Source organism: Mastomys coucha, unplaced genomic scaffold, assembly GCF_008632895.1.
Source record: "Mastomys coucha isolate ucsf_1 unplaced genomic scaffold, UCSF_Mcou_1 pScaffold23, whole genome shotgun sequence".
Taxonomy (NCBI): Eukaryota; Metazoa; Chordata; class Mammalia; order Rodentia; family Muridae; genus Mastomys; species Mastomys coucha.
The window spans coordinates 25694391-25712388 of NW_022196906.1; the positions used below are offsets into that span (position 1 = coordinate 25694391).

At 42.0% G+C, this 17998-nt stretch overlaps 2 pseudogenes; both read left to right on the plus strand.

Moving 5' to 3' along the window:
• The first annotated feature begins 43 nt into the window (after nucleotides 1-43).
• Nucleotides 44-632, plus strand: LOC116072808 (annotated as a pseudogene).
• Nucleotides 633-895: 263 nt separating this feature from the next.
• LOC116072812 lies at nucleotides 896-3314 on the plus strand (annotated as a pseudogene).
• The last annotated feature ends 14684 nt before the right edge of the window (nucleotides 3315-17998 follow it).

Genomic DNA, 17998 nt, shown 5'->3' on the forward strand with positions numbered 1-17998 from the left:
AGAGAGAGAGAGAGAGAGATTCTTTGCCCCGTCTACTGTGAGAATGAAGACCTTTCTCAGCTATCAGACTGTCAACATTCCAGAAAATTATCGACATCACTCTGAAGGGGCGCACAGTCATTGTGAAGGGCTCCAGGGGAACTCTGCGGAGGGACTTCAATTACATCAATGTAGAGCCGAGTCTCCTTGGAAAAAAAAAGAAAAGACTCCAGATTGACAAATGGTGGGGTAACAGAAAAGAACTGGTCCCTGTCAGAACCATCTGCAGTCACGTTCAGAACCTGATCAAGGGTGTTACACTGGGCTTCCATTACAAGATGAGTTCTGTGTATGCTCACTTCCCCATCAATGTCGTTATTCAGGAAAATGGGTCTTTAGTTGAAATCTGAAATTTCTTGGGTGAGAAATACATCCTCAGGGTTCGGATGAGGGCAGGTGTTACTTGTTCTGTCTCTCAAGCCCAGAAGGATGAAGTAATCCTTGAAGGAAATGATATTGAACTTGTTTCAAATTCAGCTGCTCTGATTCAGCAAGCCACAAGAGTTAAAAACAAGGATATCAGAAAGTTTTTGGATGGCATCTATGTGTCTGAGAAGGGAACTGTGCTGACAAGTGAGGCCTCAGTTTCCTAGCTCCAGAAACAGGATCCTGATCACAAGTACAATTTGGGCTCTTTTGGGAGAATAAAAGATCTATATATTGAAAAGAGAGAGAGAAAGAGAGAGAGAGAGAGAGAGAGAGAGAGAGAGAGAGAGAGAGAGAGGGAGGGAGAGAGGGAGAGAGGGAGAGAGGGAGAGAGGGAGAGAGAGAGAGAGAACACAAAATACTAGTTTTGTCTTAAGTGATTTAGAAACTCTATGGCAAGAGGGCCTAATAGGCTATCTAAAGTTGCATAATGGGTGGCGAGCATGTAAGCACAGCGGGTTCCTCCCTGGTGTGTAGGTTTGCTACTGTCACCTAAAGATAAGAACTTATATGACTCTAGAGAACAGAAGCGCACAGTAAGTTATAGCCAGAACTTTAAATTGTCCAATAGTCCCATTGAACAAATAAAAAAAAATTCAAAGTGAATTTAATTCTGTATTTTGTTCCATCCAAATGCGTTAAAATTATCATCTCAATATGTCTCAACATAAACATTCCGTCATTAATGTGTTCACTTTGTATTTTTCACACTTTGCCTTGAAGCTTATAGCACATCTCATGAAGACTAGGCATAATTCTGGGACCCACATAACAAGTGGCTGCTTTGCAGGAGAATGCAGCTTTAGAGTTTATTGGATGATGTGACTCTTTCATGATGCTCTTAGCCATATTCTCAAGAACCAATATTGCTTTTATAGGCCTGTTTTCATCATCAAAGGTACCCACTGCTCTAGTGGAACAAGGGCAAAACAAGATATAATGAAAAGATGAAGGGGTTCTGCTCCCAATCCACCCAATCCCCAATGATGTGCTAGCATCTACTTCAGACTAGCTTGGTAGGATCCATTGTCACTAACGACACTGAGCCAGTGTCATGGGTGAGGGGAGGGGAGGTTGCAATAAAGCAGATGGACCCCTCTGGTGGCTCTCTAGCATCTTGCATATCTGGTTCTCAGAACCTGTATAGCTCACGTTCCCACGTGTTTCCAATAGCAGATAGTGAAGAATGAACAACACAGAGGATGTTGGTGGTACAAGAGGCCTCAAAGGCCTTTGCACAGCCTTCTGATTTTCATAGATTTGAGGACCAGGAGATCTAGAAAGTCAAGATTTTTTTAGGTGTATAGAGGCCAAATCTTTCTAAGCCTTGAGAATTCCAGGCTGGCATCTGTTCAAGATGAGATGTGTTCAGGTAGAGAAACTTACAACTGAGGTTCTCTAGGACTTCCAGGGCTCAGGGGATTTCAGAAGAGAAGATTCAGTTATCAGTGCAGATCATGCTAGCACATCTGGAAATGTGAGGAGAAAGCCTCAGGAGAAAAGCAGATGCGTTTCTGGCATCCTCTGAGACTCATCTCGCAGAGCTTGGTGAACCCAGAGACAACTGGGTGCTCTGTGAGACCCGGAGATAGGAAGTACTCTGTATGAGACTATGGACATGGGAAAGCCAGAGTGGAATGCCCTTACTTCAACTGTAATTAATGCTGTCCTGAGCTGCCATGCAGGCAACTTTTCAATTTCTTGAAACCTAGAGATTTCAACTTTTGGAAGAAAAAACAGAGGATGACTAGCCTACAGCAATAATCAGTAGAACCTTGCCAAAATCACTTCTAGAAATTGGTAGCTTCAAATTCTTTCTCTGAGATTAACCTCAGTGCTGAGAACCACCAACTACCTCTAGAATGCTAGAAACAGCTTTCCAGTCGTTGGGCATGGCACCTACTCAGATTCTAAACCTACTCCTATGGACACTTTCTATCAGTGAAAGTAGCCATTGACACAGGGTATTGACACCCCAATGTGGATGGCTTCCACCACAATGAACATGAAGTTGGTGAGGACATCAGAGAGAAGGTGGGAAAAGGGAAGGTGATGAGGGAAGAGATTTTCTACTGAGGAAAGATGTGAGCTACAAATTATGTCCCGGAGATGGTCTGCCCATCCCTGCAGAGGATGTTGGAGCCCTCAAGCAAGGTTATAGAAGTCTTTACATCAGTGAGATACCCATGGCCTTTAAACCAGGAAGACATTTTTTCTTAGAGATGAAAATGACAAATGATTACATCACAACCCGAATATGTGCAGTACTGACAAAACCTTGAAGATTCTGGCTTGGTAAAATTCCTTGGAGTGTCCACTTTTAATAGCAGGCACTTGGAGCTCATCTTGAATAAATCAGGACTACAATACAAGCCAATCACCAACCAGATTGAGTATAACTCATACAGTACCCAGCCAAAGCACTTGAAATCTTGCTAACAGCATGGCATTGTTATTGCTGCAGACAGCTCTTTGGGGACCTGTAGGAGCCAAACATGGGTGAATGTATCTTCCCCAGCTTTTTTTGTTTGTTTGTTTTTTTGAGACAGGATTTCTCTGTTTAGCCCTGGCTGTCCTGGAACTCACTCTATAGACCAGGCTGGCCTCGAACTCAGAAATCTACCTGCCTCTGCCTCCCAAGTGCTGGGATTAAAGGCGTGCGCCACCACTGCTCGGCCCCAGCTTTGTTAAAGGACACACTTCTAAAGTCACTGAGGAGAGAGTACAGTAAGAAGACAGCTCAAGTTGAGTTCATCAATATCCAACAAGGGGTGGTTGTGATTCCCGAAGGCTTCAGTACTGAATTCAGATCTTTGATTTTTTCTCTCACTGAAGATGACGCACAGTGAAGCCATTTTTTTTTTTAAATTTTTGTTTTGTGGAGCTGCTTACTTAGACCATCATCCTACACACCCAATTCAAGATACATGATGCCTTTTGAAAGGTCTTCCACAGACTCCTCTCTCATTCAGGAGAGTGAGTTGGGTAATTCCAGATGTACACCCAAGTAGGGTTTTGCTATCCTCCAATGAGGTTGCTGTGGGACACATTATGCTTAAGTTACATATTTTGTCATAGGGACAGAAAATTAATCATATACTTCTGTCATTTCTTTACACATAGTCCTCCTTGTCCATTCACTAATAATGTACAAAACAACGGGATGAGAATATCCTGAGTAACTTCTATCCACCCATGTCCTTATCATTCCTGATAGATACTCCAAATTTTGTGTTTATTATCACTTAGCTTTTGTTTGTTTTGTTTTGTTTTTTGAGACAGGATTTCTCTGTATAGCCCTGGCTGTCCTGGAATTTGATCTGTAGACCAGGCTGGCCTTGAACTCAGAAATCCTCCTGCCTTTGCCTCCCAAATACTGGGATTAAAGGTGTGCGCCACCACTGCCTGGCTAATGACAGTTCAGACGATTGGGAGCCATCAGGCAGTAGCTGGGGTTTGAACCAGGGTCCTTTGGATCCATAGTCAATGATCTTGCCTCCTAAGCCATGGCTCCAGCACCACTTAGCTTTAAAAAATGTCTATGTTCCTAAAATGTGTGAATTCCTAAGAAGTTCCTTGCTTAGTTCTAGCATTTTAACTTTGCAACACTTTGTCGCATTGTGAAAGCAGTGGAATTAGCCTCTTGGACTTATTTCTTTTCCAGTCACAGCAATGTCAGGATTCCTTTTAATTGTGGTCTGGGTCTGTAACTGGTCTGTCTTGACTGGACTATAATGCTCTTTTGTGTCACCACAGGACTGGGTCACAGTTTGTCTGATTTCTCTAGTCTCCTGTCAAGGGGAACTTGGCTTGCTTCCAAGTGTTTGCTTCCTGACAGTGCCACTGTAAACATTATCAGTGCCACTTTGTTTCTCTTGGTTTGGTGCCAAGAAGCACAAATGTTGAGACACAGCCTACAGGAGTGATCAGCTTCTTAGAATGCCACTGCTGGTTTTGTTCCTCCCAGCAACTCTGCTATGGAAGTTGTTAAGTTTTGTTTCCATACTAATTTGCTTTCACTTTCCCCAAAAGCCTGCTGTTGTGATTGCATCCCTTTGTTGTGATGGGAATCCCTTTGTTTATGTGTTTAATCCATTTGAATATCCATAGATCAGAGTTCTTCTTATCCACAACTCCAGTTTTTTCAAGGTCTTATGTCCTCTTCTGGCCTTTCATGACATTCTCCATCTCAGACAGTTCACAAGTTTGTCCTCGACCCCTTTCCCCACCTGGGGAGTCTGCATATTTTGGCATATATTTATTTATCTGCTCTCATACTGAAGAACATCTTGTTTTCTTCCCAGTTTGGGTAATTATACATGAAGACGCTACAAATATCTGCTCCTAAGGTGTGGATACGTTTTTCAGTCCCACTGGGTAATTACTAAGGAGCATAATTACTGGATTGTACAGTCTGAGTGTGTTTAGTTTAGGGAAAATAAACCAAAAACAAAACTCAAAACTGTCTTCCAAAGTGTTTCTGTCATTTGCTCTTGGCAGTCATGGGTGGGAGTCCCCTGGCTTCCGGTCTCGGTTAGCATCTGCGGTGTTAGTTCTGGATTTGGGCTGTTCCAACAGGTGCGCGCTCTCATCTCCTTGTGGTTCTTCAGTTCACTAATGACATATGTTGCAGGACAGCTTTCATGTGCTATTTACTGTTGTATATTTTCTTTGGTGATGTGCCTGTCACCACTGTCCCATTTTTAAGTTGGACTCCTTGTTTCCTTATTGTTGAATTTTTAGGTGACATTTTTAATAGTTATTCTTTATTAGATATATATTGTATTATGACAATATTTTCTCTCAGCCTATGCTTTGTTTGTTTGTTTTTTTCCTTTTCACTTTTTAAGTTGTTTTACAGTACATGAAAATGTAACTTTGATGAAGCCCAAGTGATGGTTTATTTGGTTTACAACTAGCACATTACTGCCAAACTCAAGGTCACCCAGGTTTTTGTTTCTATCTTCCACGAGCCTTATATTTTATATTTCATATTTGTATCTTTGACCTATTTTATATCGATTCTGTGAGGTATAAAATTTATGTTCTTATTGCTTTTTTGTACACAGATGTCCAATTATTCCAATACCATTTGTTGAAAAGTCTTTTTTCTCAGTGGTTGGCATTTGTCCCCTTGTTAAAGATCAGTTGACTGCCTTTGTGTTAGTCTATCTGTGCTTGGTCCCATGGTTTTGTCCATTCTTCTGCCAGCTCCACAGTGTCTTGGTTTTAACGGCTTTATGATCCTTAAGCCAGGTAGTGTCAGTCCTTCACCTTTGTCATTTCACTAAAAAAATTGATCTTCATAGGTCTTTTGTTGTTCAGCATGAACTTTAGAGTTAATTTGTTGATACCAACCATAACCTGATGGGGTTCTGATCTTCATTGCATTGACTCTGTTGGTCACATTAGAAAGAACTGATGTCTTGACAGTATCAAGTCCTACCATCTGTGAATATGATTGTGAGCCCATTTATTTAACTTTTTTAAAAAAAACATCTTTCTTTGCTGTATTAACCTTTCTTTTTTTATTAGATGTTTTCTTTATTTACGATATCTCCTTTCCTATGTTCCCTTCCAAAAAATAAAAACAAAAAAGCTTTTGTCAGTTGCTTAGGATTTCTACACAGTAAATCGTAGGAATTGAGAAAAACTAGTTTTATTTCTTCCTTACCAGTGGGTGCAAACTTAATTTCCTCTTCTTATCTTATTGGAATAGCCAGGACATTCAGTGCAATGTTGTAAAAGAACAGTGAAACATCTTTTCTTTGTTCCTAATCTGCACATGAGATCTTCTGATTTCGTAGGTGTGGAACTTTGTGGATGTATGTATATGTATAGTCCCTAAGTTGAGGAATTCTTTTCTGTTCCTAATTCACAGAGACCTGTTATTATGAATGAATGTAGAATTCTGTCCAATATTTTTCTGGGTTCCATTTCTGGGTTCCATTGCTGTGGTCATCTGATTTCAGTTGAGCCAGACTTTTATATTTGAGCTAAATCTTTCTTCAACATTGGATATACATCTTGATATATACTGTTGAATTCAACCTGCTAATTATTTTGTTGAGAAGTTTTGAATCATTGTTAGCAAGAGGTCTTAGACTGCACTAGTTTTATGCTAACGTTTCTCTGATGTGGGCATGATGGTGATGCTGGCCTCCAAGAGTGAGTTCGAGAGGCTTTGGTCACTCCCATGTTCTGAAAGAGGTTGTAAAGAACCCCACTCCCTGTTCTGTAATTGCTTTGTAGAATTCAGCAGTGGCTCCCCTGGCTCCCCTGGCTCCCCTGGCTTAGTGCATTCTGTTTTGCAGGCTATATTTTACTTATCTGTACTCATATCATCAGCTGGGTCTATTCAGACCGTTTGTTCCTTCCACTTTGAGTTTGGACATTTTTTTGTTTGTTTGTTTGTTTTATGAATTTATCCATTTCATTTCAGCAATCAAGTTCGTAGGCATAGTAGTTTGTAACAATCCTTTCTTGTCTCTTATTTACAAATTAATAACTTATGTCCTCTATTTTGCCTTAGATACTTTGACTAAGATTTTTACTGATCTTTTCTACGAATCACAGTTTTCTTGCCATTTTGTAATTTTCTACTTTTTTAAAAATATAAAATGCTTTACATTTTGCTATGCATTGTCATATACTTGTTTTGGATTTAATCCATTCCTGTTTTTTTTTCCTAGTTCCCAAGGGTACAATTTGACATTTAAAAAAACCCCAAAACCTTAAATCTTTCTTATTTTCTAATTGCTGCGAACATCCCTCTACAGATTAATTTCAGCACATCTGGCTTTGGTAAGTTGTATTTTCATTTTTACTTACTTGAAAAGATTTTCCATTTCTTGTAAGATGGTTTCTTTTCCTAGTTCAATAGTTTGGTGGTTCTGGGCCTCTGTACCTGGAACCTCACAATGTCTCTCCATCCCTCACAATGTCCTCTCTGCTTAGGTGAGGCAGCCGGGCAGTATTTCGTGTGTTTTGCTTCCCCACTCTGACAATGTCTTGGCAGGCTTACTGATATGTTTCTTGTTGAGTATCAGCCTTGTGTTTCAGAATGGTTCTTTTTCAGTACCTTCCTACTAGAAGCAGGAGGAGGCTATTTCCTCTGATTTTTACTAGGAGAGATTGGTCTGGGCTCCGTGTGCCTGAGGTCCTCACTATCGACCATACCTGTGCTGAGCCTCTAGATGCTGGCAGACAGTTTGTGTAACTGGTAGCCAGCTGTGGGCTCCCAGGGGAACTGCTGGCTCTGGTAAGCTGTGATTCTCTGTACGGTGGGACAGGTTTTGGTTTGTTTGTTCGGTGTGGTGACTCACTTCTCTTACATATTTTAGAAGAGCCAATTTTTTCTTTCCTTCCTTTTTTTTTTGTTTCTTTTTCTCCATTGCTTGTTGCTGGGATAGAAGGACCACTTCTGAAGTTTCCCCAGGAGCAGAACCCAGATTTAAGGCAGATTTAATTTAAAATCCCAATATACTTTATTAGAATATTAGTATCAATCTTTCATGAATTTTTGTTAATTAGGTAACTTGGGTCTCTTAGACTAAGGCAAATTATTCAGACTGAATGCATTATCTCTTTGTCTTTGGCACATACATAATTTTTGCATCAGCTTATTAACAATAGACCCTAGATTAGCTAACTTTCTATTACTGTCACAAACACTGGCATAAGTAAATTACTAGCTTTGTAGGCTACTGGCCTCAGTGCCTTTGTTTCCGTGGTTAGACAGCACATGATATGGCAATCTAAGTCAGAACACAACTCTCTTCTTATGGCTAGCACACAGAGGAGAAAGAGTAAGAAACTATGGTCCCACAGTTCTATTTAAAGCGATGACCCCAACCACCTAAGACTTGCCAGCATTGCCTCTTAAAGTTCTTACTACTTCCCAATAGTGACACAGGCCAGAGACCAAGTCTAACTCGTAAGCCTTTTGGGGAACGTACCAGATCCAAACCATAGATAGCAAAATCCAAATGTAATTGTGAAATGCAGGCAGGGCGAATGAATAAATTAGTGGACGAACACCACCCAGAATCACATCCTAATAATTACCAAAGTCACTTTCCAGTAAATCAACTTCTATATCTCATTCAAAGAATTTCTGAAGTATGCAAAGTCAGAGGCATGTTCAAAGTCATAGAAGGCCAGTCAAGGTGCTGGACAGAGATCATGAGAATCCTGAGATATGAATAGTTGACATTTTCCCTGATCCCCAGACAGTGTGGCAGTAGCCAGCTCCTATGCGGAGGCCAGGTGCTGTGCCTTTCAAAGGCTTTTCAACACTCTCTTTCTGTTTCATGTTGAATGAGTCAGGGCTTGCAGAGCTTGAAGAGTGAAAGCGCCCCCTTGAACGTGGCTGGGCAAAGGGCCCTTCTGTAGAGGTTTTCATTCAGGTGTCTGAACTCCCCTTTCTTCGCTTCAAATAGTGCGGTGACCACAGCCATCCACAGAGATCTCTAGTGACAGTGAACCTGTTTCCTAGAGAAAGCATGTGTGTGTACTGGTTGTCTGCATCCTAGGGAGGGAAAGATGGCGCCTTACACGCGACTCTGTGTTAGCACCTACAAGGCTATTTAGGTGCCTGTTTCCTTTCAGGTTGTGAGGTTCTTGAAGGCAAGACTCAGTGCCAACAGAGTAAATGGCTGCTGGATCAGATGATGGAAAAGAAAGCATGACATATGGTGGGTAAACAAACGTTTCTTCTGAAGTAAGACCCGTTTCGCACATTGGTCCAGGTTTCTAAAGATGTCGGGTCCTCCTACAGCCTCATCTCACCCAAAAGAATAGACACCCAACCACCCAACCAGCTGCTTCCCTCTCTGCTTGACTTAATGCTCTGCCAGCTTTGCAGGTAGGCTTGTTCACATCTTGGAGTGCTAGAACCAGTTTGAGGCCTCTGCATGAAGTGTGTGGCAATGGTGTCCCCAAATGGCTTGAGGTGATGAAAGAAGAACCTGGGAGAGACACCTCCCTGTTTGTCTTCTCAGCCTTGGGAGTGGACCCTAGGAGGGCTTTGCCCCAACCATGGCCTCTTTCTCGGCCCAGGGCTACAAGGGACTCGGAGTCGCTGCCTTCTGAGTGTGTGAAAAGAGCGAGGGGACTATGAGTCAGAGAAATAACTCCTAGGGCCAACCTCACCCTAGAATTGTTTCATCAAAATGGGAAGCTGCAGAGGGGGGAACAAGCCCGATGCCAAGGTCTCCTTGCTGTTCCAACTTGCCTTTGACTTGAGGACTCAGCAAACACTGACACAGGTTGACAAACCAAGACAGGTTTGATTTACAGAGCACTCCTCTGTCCTAGGGAGAAATCAAACACTGTAAATCACCAGGGGATGGCCTAGACTCTAGAGTGCTTATAAACCATCTGAGCAGGCCTTGCCTCTTGCCCCACCAGGAGTAACTTTCCATTGGGCAGTGTGCCCTTATTAGAGGCAAGACGAAAAAGGATTGTGCGCACACAGGGTGAGGTGAGTCACGGGAAGAACTCGGCAGTCGCTGCGTCTCCTAGCCAGGCATCTTGTGGTCACTGGAAAGCTTGTACAGTACTTCCCCCTCTGCCACTAGGTTTCAGAGAGACATCCATGAGCACCAGGGGCTGTCCTGCTTGATGGTGGGAGGAGGAAGAGAGGGTGCAGCTCTTAAGCTGCTATGCATGTTTTCTGGGTGGTCTGCCCAATGGGTATTTTCTAGAACCTTGAAGCATACCACATGCTTCTGACAGTGATGCTCAGGGCTTCCTATAGAAGAGGCCCGAGTGGTATCAATGTGAGAAACAGACACTGGGGTCTTGCCTTAAATCTGGGCTTCTATGAAATGTGTCATCCACTGACTAGTGAGGAAGTAAACAGGAACATGGCTAGTGAAAAGAGACATTCTGTATATTTTGTTATCAGTGACATACTGATCTGAGTGTTTAGGACAGAGAATCCAGAATCCAGGGTTTTATTCCTCCCTTCCATGTAATGAATCCATTATGTTATTTGCATTTTGTAGCATTTTCTTATGCTTTGTCTCTTCCTTTTAGGTTATCCTATGAGCTAAGCAGCCTTTGAATGAAAAACGCATGCCTCGTGCTTTTTGCTTTTTTTTTGCTTGAATCATTTGATGGGACTCTGGATATGGGGTTGGTACAATTGAGTGTGGAACCGGGAACATGAACATTGCCTGCCATTTCTTGGCTTTTAGAATTCCTGAACAAGGGCCATTGTTGAGAATTAACCTAGCTCTATGTTTGGTAGAAGCATAAGGGGTCAAACTGAACCCAAACAGTGAGATTTCCTGTAGCATAAGGGAGCAAGTTACCATCTTTCTCTGAATTTCAGTTTTCAGTAAAGAAGGGGTTGGGGTTATATGGCTGTGGTCTTTTTCTGATGGTTTTCTCTATCCATTCCCAGCACATTGGGGCTCAGGGCTTAGTACTTCAAGTTATTTTCAGCTCTCCCAACTGGTTTCTATAAAGAGTAAGTTATTTTGTACATCCTGGCCTTGCGTCTTCCAGTTGCAAGGGAGGGACTATTTTCTATCTGCAAGCCAGTGGAGGGGTCTGAGCCAGCTACACAGGTGAGAAAAGTGGATCAATCCTCCCTTCTTGAAGGGTCTGAGTGTAACCAAATCTAGGAAGGAAATCCTTCCACCCAAGAAGACAAACCTTATCTCAGGAAGATGAAAATAAAGAAAACCTGGAGAATAGTTTCCTTGGCACATGCTGGACCAATTTTGATCTCAGCCTGGGGCAGTGAGATCCTGCAACACATTCTCCTTCATCCCTCTTACACTTAACAGTGTTAAATGTGCAGAGTTTATAGAGATCGCCTTGACAACCATAATGTTGGAAGCTGTATGAAATGTGGTTAGCTTTTAATATACCCGAGGCTGTCTGCTTCCCTTAACAGTTAAGCCAGTGTTAAACCCACCAGTTGGGAGCGAAATTGTATAAAATATATACTTATATAAGTTCTTACTTTTAAATGTTTGTAATCTATGTTGAATAGCACAAACTCAACACAGGGAAACAAATCCTGGGCAGCTTTCAAAAGAATTGAATTAAATCCTTGTCCTGGCAGTAGAAGTCCCAGGCAAGGTTCTCAAAAGAAACCCACATCTTTCCCAGTTGTTAGGAAAGGTTCCATGCTGGAGAAAGTCTCACAAGCCAACATGGAGACATGGATGATGGAGGGAGAAGGTCCCAGGCAGGGCAGGGAGCTCCTATAACTAGAGCCAGTACTTTACAGGACCTCAAAGTATTTATGTGGTCAGTTGTATTGAGACCCCGCCAAGTTGCTCCTCTTTCTCACATTGTTCAGCTGTCTCTGGAGATTTCACCCTCCCCATGAGGATTTCTTTCCATGTAATTGGACCCCAGTGCCTGCCTTCCTCTCTTCTGGAGGTATCAGAATTCAAGCGGATGTGTGAAGTGTGTTCATTTCACCTTGCCCTCCCACACCTAGTTCCAGCCTTGCAGTTTGGTGAGTGACACCAACTGTGTTCCTTATGCAAGCAGACATACTCATCTTACTCTTGAGACAACTATTGAGAGGACAGAGAAAGTAAGCTACCCCTTGAACTCAGCTCACCGACGGCAACACCAAAGTTCCCAGACTCTTGGTAAAACCTACATTCTTGGTGACTCCTGGAACAGAGAGGCCATGCTTCTCAGCATAGTGCTAAGTCAGCACAAGACATGGCATCTCTTGCCTCCTTGGCATGCTCTGCCACCTCCCTGACATGCTCTATTTGTGCTCCCTTCTTGTCTGGCAGCCTCAGTCTGGTGCTGTTGCATAGCTCCCTCCCTGGGACTCACCCGCAGTACCTACAGAGACCTTCCCACTTGGTTCGAAAAGGAAGGCAGCTCAGTAGAAGACAACTCATGCAAACAGGTGAGGGGGAAAGAGGAGAGAGACCGAGGAAGAGGAGAAGACAGCAGACAAAGGAAATTTTAGATCATAAAGCAAACAGCATCCATTACCTGAATCATACTGACTCAAAGGCAATTCACAAGGAGGAATTCTGGACTAGGTATAAGGTCATGCCTATTATATGTGAGAGAGAGTAGTTCATAAAGTAAAACCCAAGAATTCAAGTAGCCATTCATTTGATGTTTTCCAGATAGGCTGTCTATAAGCAGTCTCATACTAACAAACATGATTATCATTAACATTAACATTATCAAAACCATATTACAATTTCCTAAGTTTCTACTGTCAGAATGCAGCCCAAAATTTTGTGGATGAGTGCAACTTCACTTTATACTCATTGTGGTAAACTGAACCAAAAGCACATCAAAAGGTGTGCTTAGTGGATGGAAAGATGGTCCAATGGTTAAGAGCGCTTCCTGCTCTCACAGAGGTCCAGGCTCAGTTCCCAGCCCCCACACAGCAGTTCACAACCATCTGTAACTTCAGTTCCAGGAAACCCAACTCCTTCTGGCCTCTATGGGTACCAGGCACACATATGGTAAGACATACACACACATTGGCAAACATTGTTAGGCATAAAGTAAAGATAAACAAAACATTAGAAACATATTAGCAGTTTAATTAACTATCAAACCCTAGTTTTAGCTTTCATGCTGCCTATTTGGAAGCTACTTTCGGAAGCTTGACATTAACTTGTGCAGAGATAACACTTTACTTCTAGCTGATTGTAGGGTGTGGTCATTTTAAATAAAAAGTTGGTCCTTGGACTGTTTAAACATGGCTCAGTTGCTACTGGAAAAATCTGATTCCGTTGACATCTTTTGATTTATAGCACCTTTGCCAGGTAGGAAATCTAACAGTACAAGACTGCCCTATTTTTTTTTTTTCAGGTGTGCAGAGACCTGATGCTTTTAATGGTATGTGTAGGACATAAGCATGTGACTCATGTATCCAGTAAAGAGTCATAGTGCGTAATGAGAACAGCTCAGCTGTGACTGGAACACTTCGTCTACGGACTGCACTAAAGGCGCATCAACTTCTGTGATTTTATGTAGAAGCAGGGAGGTGAGGGATCTGCTTATCACTGTAATTCGTGGAGCCGCTTTTTAGTGAGCACAGCTCTTTAATTGTAAGAACATCACTGACTCCCCTTCAAAAACAGCTCTGTGGAAGGGAAGCCAGTCGCAGTATTTCCCAGAATCCTCTTCTCTGGGAGTGTTCAGGAGAGACCGTTCAAGCCGAGAACGGAGCTGAAAGAAGAGGCAAGACCCCGTTCTCCAGAACGCTGAAGGCAGAAGGCCTCAGAGATGTGGGTATTACAGTAGTTTTGGGATTCACGAGCTTTTCAGTTTCCTGGTGAGACCCTGAGTCACGTGCTTCCTTCTGCCAGGCTGAGAGAGTCAGCGATGGCTTTCTTTAACTTTGCTTCCAATTTCTGCAGAAGTTTTAATGTCCTTTCTTAAAACTCTTCATGCTTGGAAGACTGAGTGATTTTTATTTTCCTGTTAAAATCCTACCTGACATAGTAGTTATTAAAGCATTAATGTAAAATTAGAAACAATATGTAAGTAACTGATTAAAATCAGCTGCCAATGTCGTTTGCTATAAAAATAAGATGTTCGCGCATGCCTTTAATCCCAGCATTTGGGAGGCAGAGGCAGGCGGATTTCTGAGTTCGAGGCCAGCCTGGTCTACAGAGTGGGTTCCAGGACAGTCAGGGCTATACAGAGAAACCCTGTCTCGAAAAACCAAAAAAAAAAAAAGATGTTCAATTGGAAGAATAAAGGGTATTAATTCCCCCAGTAGACAAAATGTGATGCTCGGCCAACCGGAGGAACCGTGGCTGAAAACTTCTGGAGAGAAGACAGACTTGCTTGGCCACAGGCCATTAGGACTTTGAGTGTGGGGAGGTTGGAATGTTGCAGGTCCAGGACCTAATTGCAAATTATCTTGACTCCTTAATAACTATGTGACCCAATATCTCTGTGGCTATTGGGTAAATCCTGTGGAATGTATAAACAGATCATGAGCCTTCACCAACCAAAAGGCTAAGAATGCCATCAGATAGCGTCTGTGGCCTAGAGCTGCGATTTCTCCATTCTGTCGTAACCTGCCTACCTGATGTTTTCACCATTGTATTCGAAAAGAGTGATGATTTATGATTTTCTTTGTTCAAATATTATAAAGGTTTATATGAAACTGTTATTATGCTGGAACATGGAATGTGGGATAATGAATCTATGTTCCCAGGCCATGGTCAATAAACATCTCACCCCCCTTAAAAATATATCAATTATTTAATTAACTATAAAACAATTAAGTACATAACTATTTATGCTTATATAAGTATATAGATATTAAATGGGCAAAGCTATCAAATACACATATATGTTCTAGATAGGTGTAATTATTAAATAGATGAGTTTATAGTAAATATATTTACATAAACAAGTACCATGATGTTATTACATAATTTGGCATAAGATATTACTTTATCTAGGGACCATAGTTAGAAAATATACAGGCTTTATATTCTAGCACTGTCTGCTGTAAGTCCGAATTCACTTACACATAATCAGAACCTGGCATGAATCGGGCATGTTAAACTTAAAGCAAAGCCTGCTTGAGACACCAAACCAAGCTTGAAGGCCCAGTTTAGCAGAAGTTTGATTCATGTAGTTGTCCATGCAATACATTTTGTGAGCACTTACTGCCTCCTCAGGACTATGTTAATGGGAAGGATGCAGACGCGCTCCTAAGATGCCTAAATGTCCAGTTAGAGAAACAGACAGGAAGCAGTCAGATTTAACCAGGAGTGAGGTACATCGGGATAACGGAGGTGTACTGTTGTATAAGCACCTACAAAGTATCTTACCCAGAATTTGGGAACAGGGGCCCAGGGAGGAGGCGGCTTCTTGAGAAAGCCCAGAGATGAAAGCTGAAAAGAGGCGGTCAGAGTGCATGCAGCAGAAGAGACTGAAGATATCGTCACCCCGGAAGGAGACCTGGAGCCAAAGGAGGTCCAGAGTTTCGACTCTTCTATGGGATGGTAGTTGTCACAGTGAACTCTGACAGCTTGGCAGAAGTTGCTATAGCTGTTTAAACAGCATGGAGACATAATCTGGTTTGAGATTTCAAGACACTCCACTGACTAAAAGAGAAGAACAGATTTCAAGAGATTAATGTGGGGAAGCCGTCTGAGTGGTCCACATAGTCGATGGCCATACCCTTGTGTACCACGATGCAGAGGAGTTAAGAGCTACAAAAAATGCCTAGTGTGTCGCTTGCTGGTGGAGGTTAGAAGATGGGAGAAGTCAAAGGTGACTCATCCTTTACTTGCGGAAACCGAAGCTTAGATGGATTACACGGCTCACCCAAGGTCACAGAGCTGAGAAGGAGTGGGATCAAGAGGCAAATGTCCATGGATCTGACTCTGCAGTTCTGGGCCTTGACTCTGTGATACACACATCAGAATATGGCCTCTGACTTCCAACACTTAAAAAATAAACTAGATGAGCTCCTTGCACCACAGAGATTTTTCTGCTCTGTACTGACAAAGCAGTTTGTCAGCCGTTGTCTCCTCCGTGCCATGTTATTTCCCTATATGATTAAACTTATTTCCACAGACACTCCCTCTGTGTTTATGTAAGTTGTGATTGAAGAAAATGGAGGAAAAGAAAAATAACTAGTATCTACTTCTCACTAAAATTTTGGTTTAAATTTAAAGTAAAACTAAATGATCTAGCTGGAGAGCTGGCCCAGTGGCGAAGGGTATTTATGCTCTGTCAGAGATCCTGGGTGCAGTTACTGACACCCACATGGCAATCCACAACCATCTGTTACTCCAGTTCCAGGGAATCCGATGCCCTCTTCTGGTATCTGTAGGTACTAGGCACACATGTAGTATACAGACATTCATGTAGGTAGAACATCCATACCCATTTAAAAAAAAAAAACTTTAAAAATGGCATTTCTCCTTTCCCTTTTACAGAATATAAATCTGTCACTCTGTACCTCTAAGGCTAAAAGCCACAACCAGCTGTCACATTTTGTTTGCCAAAATGACTAAGGTAATGGGTAAGGCTGAGAAAGCTGTAAAATAATCATCCTGTATTCCTTCCAACTCACCTCTTCTGTTATATTTGAGATTAAACAAGTCTCAAGTAGTTGGAATCACGGACATGCCCATGGTTGGAACTCTCACGTTTGCTGGTGTGTCTTAGCCCTCCTTTCCCAGAGCGAGCCTCTCTGCCAGCTTCAGACACTTGAGTTCAGCTTGGATTCCTAGTGCTTTATATGTTCTCAGTAGCTCCACTTAGTGAGGCTCTGAAGTGCCTCATCCTCTCTACAGCCTTTCTCAATCAACCCCACAGGTCCACATGCAAGAAGCATTCTAGATTCTTCTTCCTTTCCTGTTATTTACATCTAATCAGACGCTCCATCATGATACTACTGCCTTCCAAAAGCCTCTCTAATCTCGTCTTTCTTTGACATTTTTTCACTGCAGATGGTGTCCCAGACCACAGAAGTGTTTCCAAACTCCTGACAGACACGGATGACTATCATGATGGAAAAGCAAGACTCTAAACTCCCGAACTCATAGGTACTCAACATTTTTCATAGCACTTTACTTACGTGCATCTCAATCATAATTGCTGGTCATAATAATAAATAGCAAATAATTATTTCTCAACAGGGCTCTCCTGAAAATTGGGGTTTTCCCACAGAACAAGAAAGAGATAAAATAGCAAATGCTTAGCCATTACTATTTAAAGTAAACCAAAATATTTTTGTAAAAGTAGACATTTCAACTATATAATCCCATTTCTATATATATTTCAAAAACAATTTAATGGTCTTTACCTGAAATATAGTTTAATAAAAAGAAAGCATTAGAATGGAACATTGCCTCACAGAAAATGGCAAATAGAGCTAATTTTAAAATGGAGAAATAAACTGCAGTGTGGTACTTGCATTGTCTGTAGTTCCAGATATGAGGAGGCTGAGGCAGGAGCATTGTTTGAGACTACAAGTTTTTGAGAGCAGTTTGGGCGACATTGTGAGACTTTGTCTCAATACTTTTCTTAAAAAGAAAATATTACAAGTATTTAATATGTAAAGAGCATTCAAAATAAAATTTATAAAGATATTGAGATGTAAAGTGAATAAATAATAAATAAAATTTTAAAATCATATGTGTGAATGTCATTGTTGAAGAGATTTGATCTTTGGGAGGGATCTATGTTTTAGTTATAGAAAAGTCTCTTTCATGTCTTGGTATTAGTTGAATTGGTTGGGTAAAGATGTGTTCAAAATCATCTTTGGGGCAGCCAGTCCCACAACACCCACAGGAAGCTCCACTTCCAGGCACCCTGCACACCCAGGATCAGAGAGCAGACCTTGGGCACAAGCTCTGCAGACAGTCCCACAACACCCAGAGGAAGCTCCACTCCCAGGCGCTCTGACACACCCAGGATAGAGGTGAGAAGGAACAAACATCTGTCCCAACACTGGAGTAACTGGGACCAGCAGGACCAGGCACACAGGAGCTCCACCAGCCCAGTGACTCTGGTTCCTTCCTGTCTGTCTGGGTTAGTGTTC